This window comes from Chiloscyllium punctatum, chromosome 27 (genome assembly GCF_047496795.1).
Source record: "Chiloscyllium punctatum isolate Juve2018m chromosome 27, sChiPun1.3, whole genome shotgun sequence".
Classification (NCBI taxonomy): Eukaryota; Metazoa; Chordata; class Chondrichthyes; order Orectolobiformes; family Hemiscylliidae; genus Chiloscyllium; species Chiloscyllium punctatum.
This window is the reverse complement of record NC_092765.1, coordinates 19,305,019-19,318,269: the sequence shown is the minus strand read 5'-3', so window position 1 is coordinate 19,318,269 and position 13,251 is coordinate 19,305,019.

Sequence of the window (13,251 nt, the reverse complement as noted above, 5' to 3'; positions counted from 1 at the left end):
CGGAAAGTCCAGAACTAGAGGGCATAGGTTTAGGGTGAGAGGGGAAAGATATAAAAGAGACCTACGGGGCAACGTTTTCATGCAGAGGGTGGTACGTGTATGGAATGAGCTGCCAGAGGATGTGGTGGAGGCTGGTACAATTGCAACATTTAAGAGGCATTTGGATGGGTATATGAATAGGAAGGGTTTGGAGGGATATGGGCTGGGTGCTTGCAGGTGGGACTAGATTGGGGTGAGATATCTGGTCGGCATGGACGGGTTGTACCGAGGGGCCTGTTTCCATGCTGTACATCTCTATGACTCTATGACATCGGGCCAAATAGCTAGCAAGGCTTGATGGGCAGAATGTCCTCTTTCTGCACTGTATTTTTCAATGCTTCTCCTGCCTAGAACAATCATTCTGACCCTGCTGAATTGGCAGGGACATGTCTTTGGATATAAACATTCCTGCAATTGCCTGCTTTACTAAAGGATTCCCTTAGGATCTGATGCATAGGTTAACATGAATGAAGGTGGGGGCAATTTCAACCTCTGGTTCTCATAAATTTTACATTTAGTCAAGCTGGTGATGCAGTGGATATTCAGGTCTCAGAATCTGCTAGGTTCTTTAGTCAACAGCAAACTTATTCATTTTCAAAACCAAACTTACTCAATCAAAGATGTAAGGATCATTGGCAAACAGTGTCAAATGTGAAAATTTAGAAACCTACCTTTTTGAGTAAAAAATGCATGGACAAATTCTGAAGAAAAGCAAATAGAAATGCAATATTTTGAGTGCTCACTACTTAGTTGAGAAGAATTTAAACTCATGAAAAGAAGGTCAGTTTTTGATTACCCCTAATGTATTATTCTGGAGTGATTCTGCACATACTTATACTGGCATCTTTCTGGACCAATTGTACTTGACTGATTTCTTTTCTTTCATTTATATTTTTATTCTTTTAGATTTCAAGAAATTCCCCTCCAGGAATCCTCCACAAGTGGCAAAGATGACTTCTGGTGGCACTTCAGCTCACTCAATTTGATGAGAGCAGTTATAAAGAAAGAGAGGGAGAGTAATAGGCACTGGTTGATCAGACAACTCACACTTTCTCTCTCAGCAGCAATGGCAGGAGTTTCTGGGGGTAATTCAGGAGGCACAATAGGAATTCATCCCAAGGAAGAAGAAATGTATTAAGGGGAAGATGAGGCAACATGGCTGACAAGGGAAGTCTGAGACAATAAAAAAGCAAAAGTAAAACTCTACAGTGTGGTGAAGACCAGTGGGAAGCCTTTAAAAACCAGGAGAGGATAGAGGGAGAAGCTGAAATAGGAGAGTAAGCTAGCTAGTAATATTAAAGAAAATTGCACGAGTTTGTTTTTAGATATCTAAATGGTAAGAGAGAAACAAGAGTGAACATTCTCCTTGTGTCTGTGTGGGTTTTCTCCAGGCGCTCCAGTTTCCTCCCAGAGTCCAAGATGTGCAGGTTGGGTGGATTGGCCATGTTAAGTTACCCGTAGCGTGTAGGGATGTGCAAGCTGGGTGGATTAGTTCATGGGAAATGCAGGGTTACAGGGATAGGGTAAGGGGTGGGTCTAGATGGAATGCTGCTGAAGGGTTGGTATAGACTCGATGGGCCGAATGGCCTGCTTCTACGTTGTAGTGATTCTATAATATGATGAAGTGACTCAGAACTAATTTTAACAAAAAAGTAAAGATGCTGGAAATCTACAATAGAAACAATAAATACTGGAGAAACTCAGCAGGTTTGGCAGCATCTATGGAGAGAAAGCAGAGTCAATGTTTTGGATCCAGTGACCCTTCCTCAGAATCTAATTTTGTTTGATATCATTCTGATGAAGTGCCTTTGGATGTTTTACAACATTAAATTTTTCATATAAATCCAACATGTTACTGCTAATGTTGTTAACCCTTTAGGAAAGGAAAGAACATGAACAACATGACCAGAAATGCTCAAATCACTCCCAAACTTTCCCCAAATCCACAAAAAGTAAAATATTTAGGCATGGGTTAAACAATATGTCCTTGCCTTCCATCTCGTTATGTTTGATTGTCAGTGATCTAATTTTAATCCCATTACCTCACAGTGTTCTGGAAACAAAATTTAAACCTGTGTTATGACCTACTGTGAATCACTGAGCAAAGGCACATTGCTCATTGAGTGCAATGTCAGCTGGCTAAAGAGCAGTGATAGCAGGACTGAGGTTATTATTAGACATTCTTAAAGGTACTCAGCATGATTCAGAGTCTGAAGCAGTGGTTAATTTTACAGCAACTTCAGAAGAACACCCCAATCTGGTTATTCAGGACTTTGGGCAGAATGAACTATGGGGTGGGGCAGGGTGTTGGAACCATTGACAGTTTACCACCCTTTAACCCCTTGCTTTGTGACACCATTAATTTCCTGAGGACTTTGATTATTTTTCTCTCGATTCCTCTCCTTTCACTCGGAGGCTCCCTCATTCATCAAGATACCATCTTGTCGATTACCAGCCTTCTGAGGATGTCTCACCCCTTCATTGGTCATCCTAGAGAGAGAGTGCTGACTATAGAAGGGGGCAATTCAGGTTAGCTTAGTCACTTGGCCAACTTATTTCCAATGTAGGGTGAAGCCAGCAGTGCAGGTTCAATGTCTATACCAGCTGAGGTTGCCACGATGGTCCTATCTTCCTAACCTCACTCCTTGGCTGAGATGTGGTGACCCTCAGGTTAAACTCACCACTGGTTGTCTCTCTAATAAAAAAGCAGCCTTATGGTCCTCTGGGACTATGATGGCATTATATGTATATCTCTATGATACACCTTTTCTGCGTTTCCATTCACTTCAATGAGATTTATAATAGATGGTCAATTCAATATCACCAATTTCCAATTACTGCCAAGTTCTTTCAGATGGGAACTGAATTACTTCCATGCCTCTCAATGAAATTATTTCCACACCATCTTCCCTCAGCTCATGTGCCAAGATTTTATTGGGTGGTGATGGCCCCCTCTACTGACCAGAAAGTGAGAAACAAACCTCATCCAACTGTTACCTGATTTCAATCTCCCTCCCATCTTGAAGAGTCACATCTGTATGTTCCAAACTGAAGGCACAGTCCCTGAAACTTGGGATCTTTTGAAAATATTATACCTAATATATTTGAAAGCTTTCCTCAGTGTTGGACCCAAGCTCGGTGTGTTTGATTGGACAGTGTAGCCAATTTTTACTATGTAGGTAATGTGTGTTGTGCTAGCCCTGGGAGTGGTTGATGTGATAGCACCATTGACCCCATCCTGTGTCTGCCCTGGTAATGTTCAGTGGGTTTATGTAAAGAGAGTTTTATCTGAGTCTATTCTGTACTGTTCCAATACTCAACATTGAGTTTTGACGTAAAGAAATGCAGAAAGTTAAAGTAAAACAATACAGAAAAATGCTAATGACTAAAAAGCATTTTATATACTAAATACGGAAAGTCTCTTAATGGTTATAATGACCCTCAGTAACAAGAGAAACATTTAACTAATGTTCCTGATGCTCAGCAGTGATCCTGTTTGGAAAATACCTACAGTCAGGATCTGGCCGTATGCTGTTTCAGCTTAAAAACTAAGAAAGGTAAAATCAATTGGATATCCATAAGATCGTCACTGTCCAGGCTCTGTTTCCCAGCAATTCAGTATCTCCAGAAGAAGGGTAAAAACATACTTGTTTATAATTCTGACAACATTAGAATGAGAATACCCACTATGTTTGGTGAGGCGCTGCCAAATGGTGGGAATAACTCTGCAAAGAGTGAATGTTTCATTACCAAAGAGAAATCGGAGGCTGAGGGGTGATCTTATAGAGGTTTATAAAATCATGAGGGGCGCGGATAGGGTAAATAGACACGGTCTTTTCTCTGGGTGGTGGTGGGGGCGGGGGGGGGGGGAGTCCAGAACTGGAGGGCATTGGTTTAGGGTGAAAGGGGTAAGATTTAAAAGGAAACTAAGGGGCAACTTTTTTATGCAGTGGATAGTGCATGTATGGACTGAGCTGCCAGAGGAAGTGGTGGAGGTTAGCACAATTACAACATTTAAAAGTCATCTGGATGGGTATATGAATAGGAAGGGTTTAGAGAGATATGGGCTAAAGGCTGTCAAACAGAACTAGACCAATTTAGGATATCTGGTCGGCATGGACCAGTTGGATGGAAGGGTCTGTTTCTGTGCTGTACAGCTCCATGACTCTGTAAATGTGTATGCAAATATTTGTGTGTGAAAGTATGTTTAGACGGTTGTCTGAAAGAAGGATAGATGTGTGATTTGGGCTTGTATATCTTTATCTCTCTTGGTAGGTATGTTAAGGTTATCTATGTGTATTTAAAGGATTCAGGGAAGAGCAAACAACAAGGTTTTTGCGTGAGGTTGTTTATGTTAACTTGTGTAGAAAACATAGCCTAGTTTCTCTTGGTGTCAGTTTATGTGGGTGTGAATAGTGAGTGTGTGTGATATCTAATTGGTAAATGCACGTCTGTATCAGGGGTACAATTGTGAATGGTGTATATGTATGTGCTCGCATGTTAGTGGTATGTGAAGGAGTGGTGTGTTGGTATGCCCAGTTTGTCTCTGAGGTTGTGGGCAAATGTTACATGAGTGTGCTTGAGCATGTGTACAGGTTGATATGTAACTGGAGAGTGGGAGATTTGGCAGGTAGGTATTAATATTGTGTGTATGTCGAGGTGCAAGTGTGAGGGGAATCTATTTGGGATAGTCTGCAATATATTCAATTACATCAGCTGTTTCTAACTTTGTGAGGCAGTTTACTTGTTGCAGTAATGGGACCCTCATCTAATTTAAGATATGTAGTTGAGGTCAGAGGCAGACTGTAAAATTATGACACTTCAAATTATTCTTGCTTAAATTGTGCAGGCTCTGGGAGTGATGATGTTTTTGATCGAAGAGAGTATGCAACTATATTTGTAAATCTTGCAACCATTATTAAATATTTCCACCAAACACAAGAGAGTGTGAATCAGGATATGTCGAGAACCATCCACACACAGGTTTCCATGTGATGTGACTCATCTGACATCACTGATGATGTAGTCTATCAGTTACTATAATGGTTGTTAACTCTTTGGATTACATCTCTCCCCGCCAAGACTTTCATTGCACACCTTAACGAATGCCTTATATCCACTAGCAAAACAGTCAGAGGATAAAACAGTGCAGCATGTTAACTAATCTGCCCTGTCATGTCCTCATTTCTGTTACAGGGCCTGGACGGCAGGGAATTGCTGGAGGAGGTTACACCAATTTCTGTGAACAGCCAAAATTTATTAAGCAAATACCGTACAAGCTTTGGAGGATCACTTAATGTGCTTTGCAATGCTTGCAGTGCCTGTCAAGAGAAGCTCTCTGAACGGGAGACCAGTTTTCCATTTATACAAAATCTTACATCACAGTCAGTAATGCCCACAAGACAACCCCCAATTACTCCCTTATAGTCACATGCCACTCAAGACACAATGCAGTGACCTTATTATCTCCAGAAACAATGTAATTTAGATCATTCCTTAATAGCAAGATCTGGTGTAAATCATTTATTTAACTGCAGGGTGTAGTCAGAATGCAATGTTCTTATTGATTCTGAATAGAAGATAATAATGTAAAGTTACTCTGAATAGTAAGAGATGATAATGTAATTTTGTTTTACATTGTACCTGTAAGACAGAGAAACATACTACCATAGCCCCAGGCCATCAAATTTCTTGCAGGCCGGCAGAACAAATTAACCCTTTAGCATCTAATTCCCTTCTTTTATCATTCCATGATAACCACCTAAAAGGTGCTACCAGCTTATTCATAAGACTCTGACAGCCAGTATTTAAACAAGTTATTGACATGCAGCATGCAATTATTATAACAACAAGAATGACTACTCCATGCAGTAGATAGAATCCCCAGGATCCTCCCACGTGGAAAAAAAAGTGTTCACCAGTAAAGTTTTTAAATCCACAGTCCTTAGTAACCACTCCACCCCCTCCAAGTTGAGTGGAAATGAGTCAGATCTCCGAAATGTCCTTCAGTAAACTCCAACCTGGAAACAAAATCCAATCTGTCCTTGCACACCACTCCACAGAGAAATCTGAATTCTTGGATAAGGACAGTTAAATACTTTAAAAAAACTGACGAGACTTTATCCTTGCGGAGTTGCTTTAGATGGAGGATACAGTTTTTCTGAGTGTGACGTGCGGCAGCTGCAGCACCAGCAGGCTAGGTGAATGCAGCATTCTTTGCTGCTTCTGCTCCTGCTCTGCTGTCAAATGTAACAAAGCCAACCGGCTGTTTTGATGTTAGCTTAATCAGTGAACCATCATATCCCTTAATTGATGGAAAGAGAAGGTAAATCTCACATGGTTTAATATGCATAGGAAGGCCACCTAAAAAAAAGCATACAGACCTCCCCTTCACCGTTGTTAACTTCTTCACCTTTTGTACTCATGACTGGAGAGCTGATTGAATCTGTTGGATCAGGCTATGGAGGGGCAGGCATTGGTCCAAAGGCGTAATTTAACTGTGAGTGGAGAAACTCTAGAGATGATGTTAAGCTGGTGGAAGTATCTTTGCATTTCGTCTCTCATTCCTTCCTTGCCAAGGTGAGTATCAGTATGAAGACATTTGCACATTTAACTACACTAAATTGTCTGCCTATTTCAACATTCTCAGTCATCTTGAAGTCTGTTACTTCGTTCACTATTTATGACATTATCAAGTTTTATACAATCCATAAACTTCTAAATTGTACTGCCTAAACAATTCAGTCATTTATAAGCAACAATCAATGGTCCTAAAATCAAACGATTCAGGCTATTCAAAAATTATTTTCCTTTTACAGATTAGTACTCGGTTAATGTGAAAGCTGTCAGGAAAAGTATTTCACAGTTCCTGATTTCTTACTAAGTTTTTCTTTTACTTCTGTAACTATTGACTTTATGCTTAGTTGTAATAAAGTTTAAGTTCAAGACTTCTACTTTCCTGATCACTCAAGCAAGGCGTTACTAACAGTATTCACATGTAGCTTTTTCCTTGAGGTTTAATTTTTTAATGCAGCTGTGTCTCCTAGTCAATTTAAACAGTCCTGCCAGCTGAGAATCATTCAGATGGAACCGACAGCCCATTACTGGACTCATTGCATTGCATCACTTCAGGGATCTCCCACCCACAGCTTCCAATCTCATAGCTCGGGAACCCCACACCGCCCAGTTCTACCTCCTACCAAAGATTCACAAGCCTCACTGCCCTGGCTGACCTATCATCCTGACCTTGCTCCTGCTCCACCCAACCTATCTCTACATACCTTGATCCTGTCCTATCCCCCCTGGTCAAGGAACACCCCACATACTTTCAGGACACCACCCATGCCCTCCATCTCCCCCAAGACTTTTGTTCCCCTGCCCCCAACGCCTGCACCATGGACATACAGTCCCTATACACCTCCATCCGCCATGACCTGGGTCTTCAAGCCCTCCTATTCTTCCTCTCCAGGCGTTCCCAACAGTACCCCTCCACTGGCACGCTCATTCATTTGGCTGAACTGGTCCTCACCCTCAATAATTTCTCCTTTGAATCCTTCCACTTCCTCCAGATGAAAGGGGTAGCCATGGCACCCGCATGGCCCCCAGCTGTGCCTGTCTCTTTGTCGGTTACGTGGAAGAGTCCATCTTCCGCAGTTACACCGGCACTACTCCCCACCTTTTCCTCTGCTACATTGATGACTGTATCGGCACCACCTTGTACTCCTATGAGAAAGTTGAACAGTTCATCAACTTCACCAACACATCCACCCCGACCATTTTAGACACCTCCTTCCCCTTTGTGGGCCTCTCCATCTCCATCAATGCTGACTGACTCAACATGGACATCTTCTACAAACCCACAGCTACCTGGGCTATACCTCCTCCCACCCTGCCTCCTGTAGGAACACTATCCTTTATTCCCAATACCTCTGCCTCTGCCGCATCTGCTCTCAGGAGGACCAGTTCTACCACAGAACACACCAGATGGCCTCCTTCTTCAAAGGCCGCAATTTCTCCTCCTACGTAGTCGATGATCCCTTCCTGCGCATCTCATCCACTTCTCACACCTCTGGCGTCAAATCCCACCCCTCCAATCACAGCAAGGACAGAAATATCGAATCTAATCTAATCTAAAACCCCCCCCCCCCAGTCCTCACCTTCCACCCCATTAATTGCATCATCCTCTGCCATTGCCGACACCTACAAACGGACCCCACCACCAGAGATATTTTTCCCTCCCCACCCCATCTGCGTTCCGTAAAGACCATTCCCTCCCTTGTCAGGTTCACGCCCCCGCACCAACCCAACCTCCCCTCCTGGCACCTTTCCCTGCCACTGCAGTAATTGCAAATCCTGTGCCCACACCTCCCTCTCACCTCCGTCCAAGGCCTCAAAGGAGCCTTCCACATCCATCAGAGTTTTACCTGCACTTCCACACATGTCATTTACTGAATCGATTGCTCCCATTGTGGTCTCCTGTACACTGGAGAGACCGGATGCCTACTTGCAGAACACTTCAGAGAACATCTCCAGGACATCTGCACCAACCAATCCCACCACCCCATGACTGAATACTTCAACTCGCCCTCCCACTCCACCAAGGACATGCAAGTCCTGGGCCTCCTCCATTGCCACACCACCTGAAGCTTGGAGTCGTAGAGGGAATGGTCTTTACGGAACGCAGATAGGGGTGGGGAGGGAAATATATCTCTGGTGATGGAGTCTGTTTGTAGCTGGCGGCAATGGCATAGGACGATGCAATTAATGGGGTGGAAGGTGAGGACTGGGGGTATCTGTCCTTGTTGTGGTTGGAGGGGTGTCTAATTAACCTACTGATTTGATCCTTCCAAAAGAACATTCCATCCTCCTGTCTCCTGACAGCTTGATTCACAGTTAGTAACACATTTTACATTTCTTCCCATTTGTATTTCTATTGAACTCAGTGTGAATAAATGTCAGAGAGGCAGCCAGCTATGTTAAACATTGGGGCTGTATCTTATGCTTCCCCATCCAGTGGGTTTGATGGTGGGAAGCAGATAAAATTCAGCAGGCAGTCTGTCCATTGTCTATCCCCCCAACCCCTGCCTCACAACAATCAGACCAATGGCAGGGGCTAGTGTCATACAACCTGTGTATTTTTTTTTTAACCCCCACACTCCCGCCTAACTGCGGTAGTGCTTATTTTTATTCCCCAGCACCCATGGTGCCAAGTTGTTGTTTTTTTTTTCTTTTTTTTTTCTTTTTTTTCTCCCGGGCCAAATCTCCTGTTTATCTTTTTTTTTTCCCTTTTTACCCCCACACTACCGCCTAAGTGCGGTAGTGCTTATTTTTATTCCCCAGCACCCATGGTGACAACCTGTGTATTAGTGGACTAATGGATGCCATTAATTGGTCAATTAATGCTGATGGAATATAACTTGCATTAGACACCATGGGTGCTGGGGAAAAATAAGCACTACCGCAGTTAGGCGGTAGTGTGGGGGTTAAATAAGAAAAAAATTTTTTTTAAAAATAAATAAACAGGAGTGTATTTTGATTTAATCCCTGCCCTCCCCTTCACTGTTTTGATCACACAGCATTGCCCTTTGATGTGAAGGGCAGTGCTTGTCACTGGCCACTCGGGTGTTTTCCTATCTTGAGAGAAAAAAATATATAACTTGCATTAGGGTCTTCTTGTGGCATCCCTACTCCTGGACCAGGAGGCCCACCTGCTCCAGAGATGTGTAGTAACATCTCTGAATAGGTTGATCAGAAAAATAGGTTTAACCTGCATCAGGAGAGGTTCATGCTAGCAGGCCAGTCCAAAACACTTTCCTTCTCCCAGCTCATGGATGAAGGGAGGGCTGGCTTCTTTGTTGGACCATCATTGGAACCCTCAAAGTTGCCTTGCCCAGAAGCTGTCTCAGAGGAGTTTATGGTACCTAACCCTCTCGCCAACCCTAAAGCTCTGATGCATGGCAGCTCACCTCCTAATAACTGGAGTGTACTAATGACTGCAGTTCTCTCTTGGATGGCTCACCACAGATGTTTTAACTTGGGTGAGGGCAGGGACCATGATGTTCCATAAACTCCAGTCCCTGAAGTGAAGATCAAACTCATGATTTTCTCATAGAAGGAAGGAAGGTCATTCAGCTCCTCAAACCAATGTGCCAATTGACTATGTCATTATCAATTTGTACCTTAATCATATTTACTGCCTTGAGTTCTGAAACCTTTGTACATCTGGCCAAAAATATATATCAATCTCAGTTTCAAAATTTAGAAACAAAGAAAATAAGAACAGAATGGTCCATTCAGCCCATCAAGCCTGCTCTGCCATTCAACATGATCATGATGAAATCCCAGTCTCAACAGCTTCCTTGGGGAGCAGGGTCTAGACTTCTGTAGACCCTGCTTTATGTAGACCCCCATCTGAGACACTGAGCTTCACTCTATCCATCTTATCAACCCCTTTAATTATCTTAAACAGCTCAACTAGATCGATACCTCACTCTCTCTAAACTCAAGGAAATACAAATGTCATTTAGGGAATGCCACTGGCCTAATAATCCAGAACCACAAGTTTATGTTCAGGAGATGTGGGTTCAAATTCACCATGGTAGATGGTGGAATCTAAATTCAATAAGACTGGAATAAAATCGAGCTCAAAACGACCACAGTCATTATCTTAAAAACCTATCTGGTTCACTAGGGAAAAAAAATCTGCCATCCTTACCTGGTTGGTCTACATATGACTTCAGATCCAAAATAATGTGGTTAACTCTCTGTGTTGAAAAGTGTGGCATTGGAAAAGCACAGCAGATCAGGCAGCATCCGAGGAGCAGGAGAGTTGACATGTCGGACATAAGCTCTTCATCAGGAATGAGGGGGTTGGATGGGAAGGGGACTGAGAGATAAATAGGATGGGGTTGTGGGGTTGTGGGGCTGAGGGGAAGCTATCACCTTCCAAGCTACCTTCCCCTCAACCCCACCCTCCCCCTCCTCCTCCTCCTTACCTATCAGTCGGCTTCCCCCACCCACATTCCTGATGAAGGGCTTATGCTCAAAACATTGACTCTCCTGCTCTTCGGATGCTGCCTGACCTGCTGTGCTTTTCCAGCGCCATACATTTTGACTCTGATCTCCAGCACCTGCAGTCCTCACTTTTGCTTAATTGTCTTGTAGGCCATTAAGGGTGGGAAATAAATACAGGCCTAGCCAATGACATCAGCATTCTATGAACAATTTTTTTTAAAAACCATCCTTTAAACTTAACCCTTCAACCTTCCCATTCCCACCATAAGAGTGGCTCCAGTGAAAGATCATAGCTACACAGGTGTCTGTTACACAGAAACAGAAAGTGCTGGAGAAACTTGGCAGATCTGGCAGTTCCAAAAAACCCAGTTCTTTTTCAGAACCCAATTTTGACAAAGGGCCACTGGACCAGAAACGTTAATGCTGCAATTGCGGTTTTTGTTTTAGATTTACAGCATCTACAGTTCTTTAGTTTATTCCTGTATTACACAGAGTCAACTTTAAATAGGCACTGACTGTTTATTTATAAATAGCTAAAGTAATAAAGAAGACTGCATGGAAGTATGGCATCTCAAACATTTCAAGGCAATTGGATGTGAATAACATGTACATCTTCTCCTCTCCAAGAGAAACAAATTGATGTACACTTTGTCAGAAAGTCACTTGACCTTTAAAATTACTTTGATTTCCCCACTCCCGTCATCCCATGAGTTTTACTGGGTTTCAAAAATATCTGTGTTTACACAGTTGTGACCCTGTCAAGAGATTGAGTCAAGGTATTAAACCTGACTTACAAAGGAAAGGCATTAGAATCAAATCACCTATCGGATCTGAGTCAGTACTAAGTTTTTACAGCACGGGAACAAAGTCATTGGCACCCCCACCCCCCCCACCCCCAGCCCCCTGCAACCCCCCTCCCCACCCAGGTTAAAGTTGGTAGCCAAGCTTAACAGAAACCTCCACAGATTCTATTTCATCAACCCCCATCAATATAGCTTATTTCTATCTCATTCATATGCTTAAATAATGCCTCTTAAAAGTAATGGGTGAAATGTTATGAAGCCTAAGCAACATGGTGAGATTTGCAGCACAAAATGAGTGAAGCCTGGTGAGGCCTCACTTCATGTTGGGAGCAACCTGCTGCATCTCTTCTGTATTTGAGGAGTGGCAAGGTAGGTTTTGTCCTACTTTAATCGTAAATTAACAAAATTGGATTTATCAGCCCCTGATGGGACACTGTAACAAAAAATACAGGCTAATGGTGAACAGAAACTTATGGAAAGAAACAGAGCAAGGTGAGACTCTACTGAGATAGTGGTGAGTTGCCAACTAAAGGTGATTATAGCTTGTTAAATGCCTTATTAACTCCACATCCCACCTCATTAATATTCAGCTTTATATGTGATCAAATGTACCTAACAAACTCAATGTCAAGAATTCCTGTCATGGAAGTTAGAGTGGGTGACTTCAGCTCATCATTGACTGTGAGGAGCTTTCATGTTGCTCAGCACAAAACAGCATCTCACACATGATCCATGGGGACCAGCCACAAGCACCTCTCACCCACTGACATTGGCATCTGACATTCGCCAACTCTTCATGACCAACATGGTCCCTCTCCAATGCACATTCAGGGTGCTCAGGAAGCACAGAGCTGCATTGCAGAGTGCACAGGCAACTAACATTGAATGGCTGCTTAAGAACAACTTGCACACAGAGACAGGCACCCAACTCATGGACTGGATCAGGCTCCATGTCATCTTTCTCAATGCTCAATCATCTGGATGCTTACAGGATCTCTACCTTGCCTTACCATTTAGACACACACCAGGCAGCTTGCCTTGCTGGTCAGCAGGCCTCAATCAAGTGCTGCATATCTTGCTCTATGACAGGGTGCTATGTCAATCTCACAGCTGCTCCATGTGCCAGGAGCTTAAGCAACTGTGTGTACAGCAAGCAGGCAGCCATGTCTTGGGGAGTAGATCTCGCCAAAGTCTACTGAGATGTGCATCAGTCAGGGGGTCCTGGCACAGTAAGACAAGGGCACCCTCCCATACCAGTGCAGGGGTTTTGTCATGGTCAAGCATTAAAAGTGAGGTAGAGAGGTATGTGGCATTTACCCTGGTGGAGCGGAGAAGGTCATTGACCATCTAACAGCATTGCTGGCCATTCTTCCAGACTACGGATATGGCAATGACC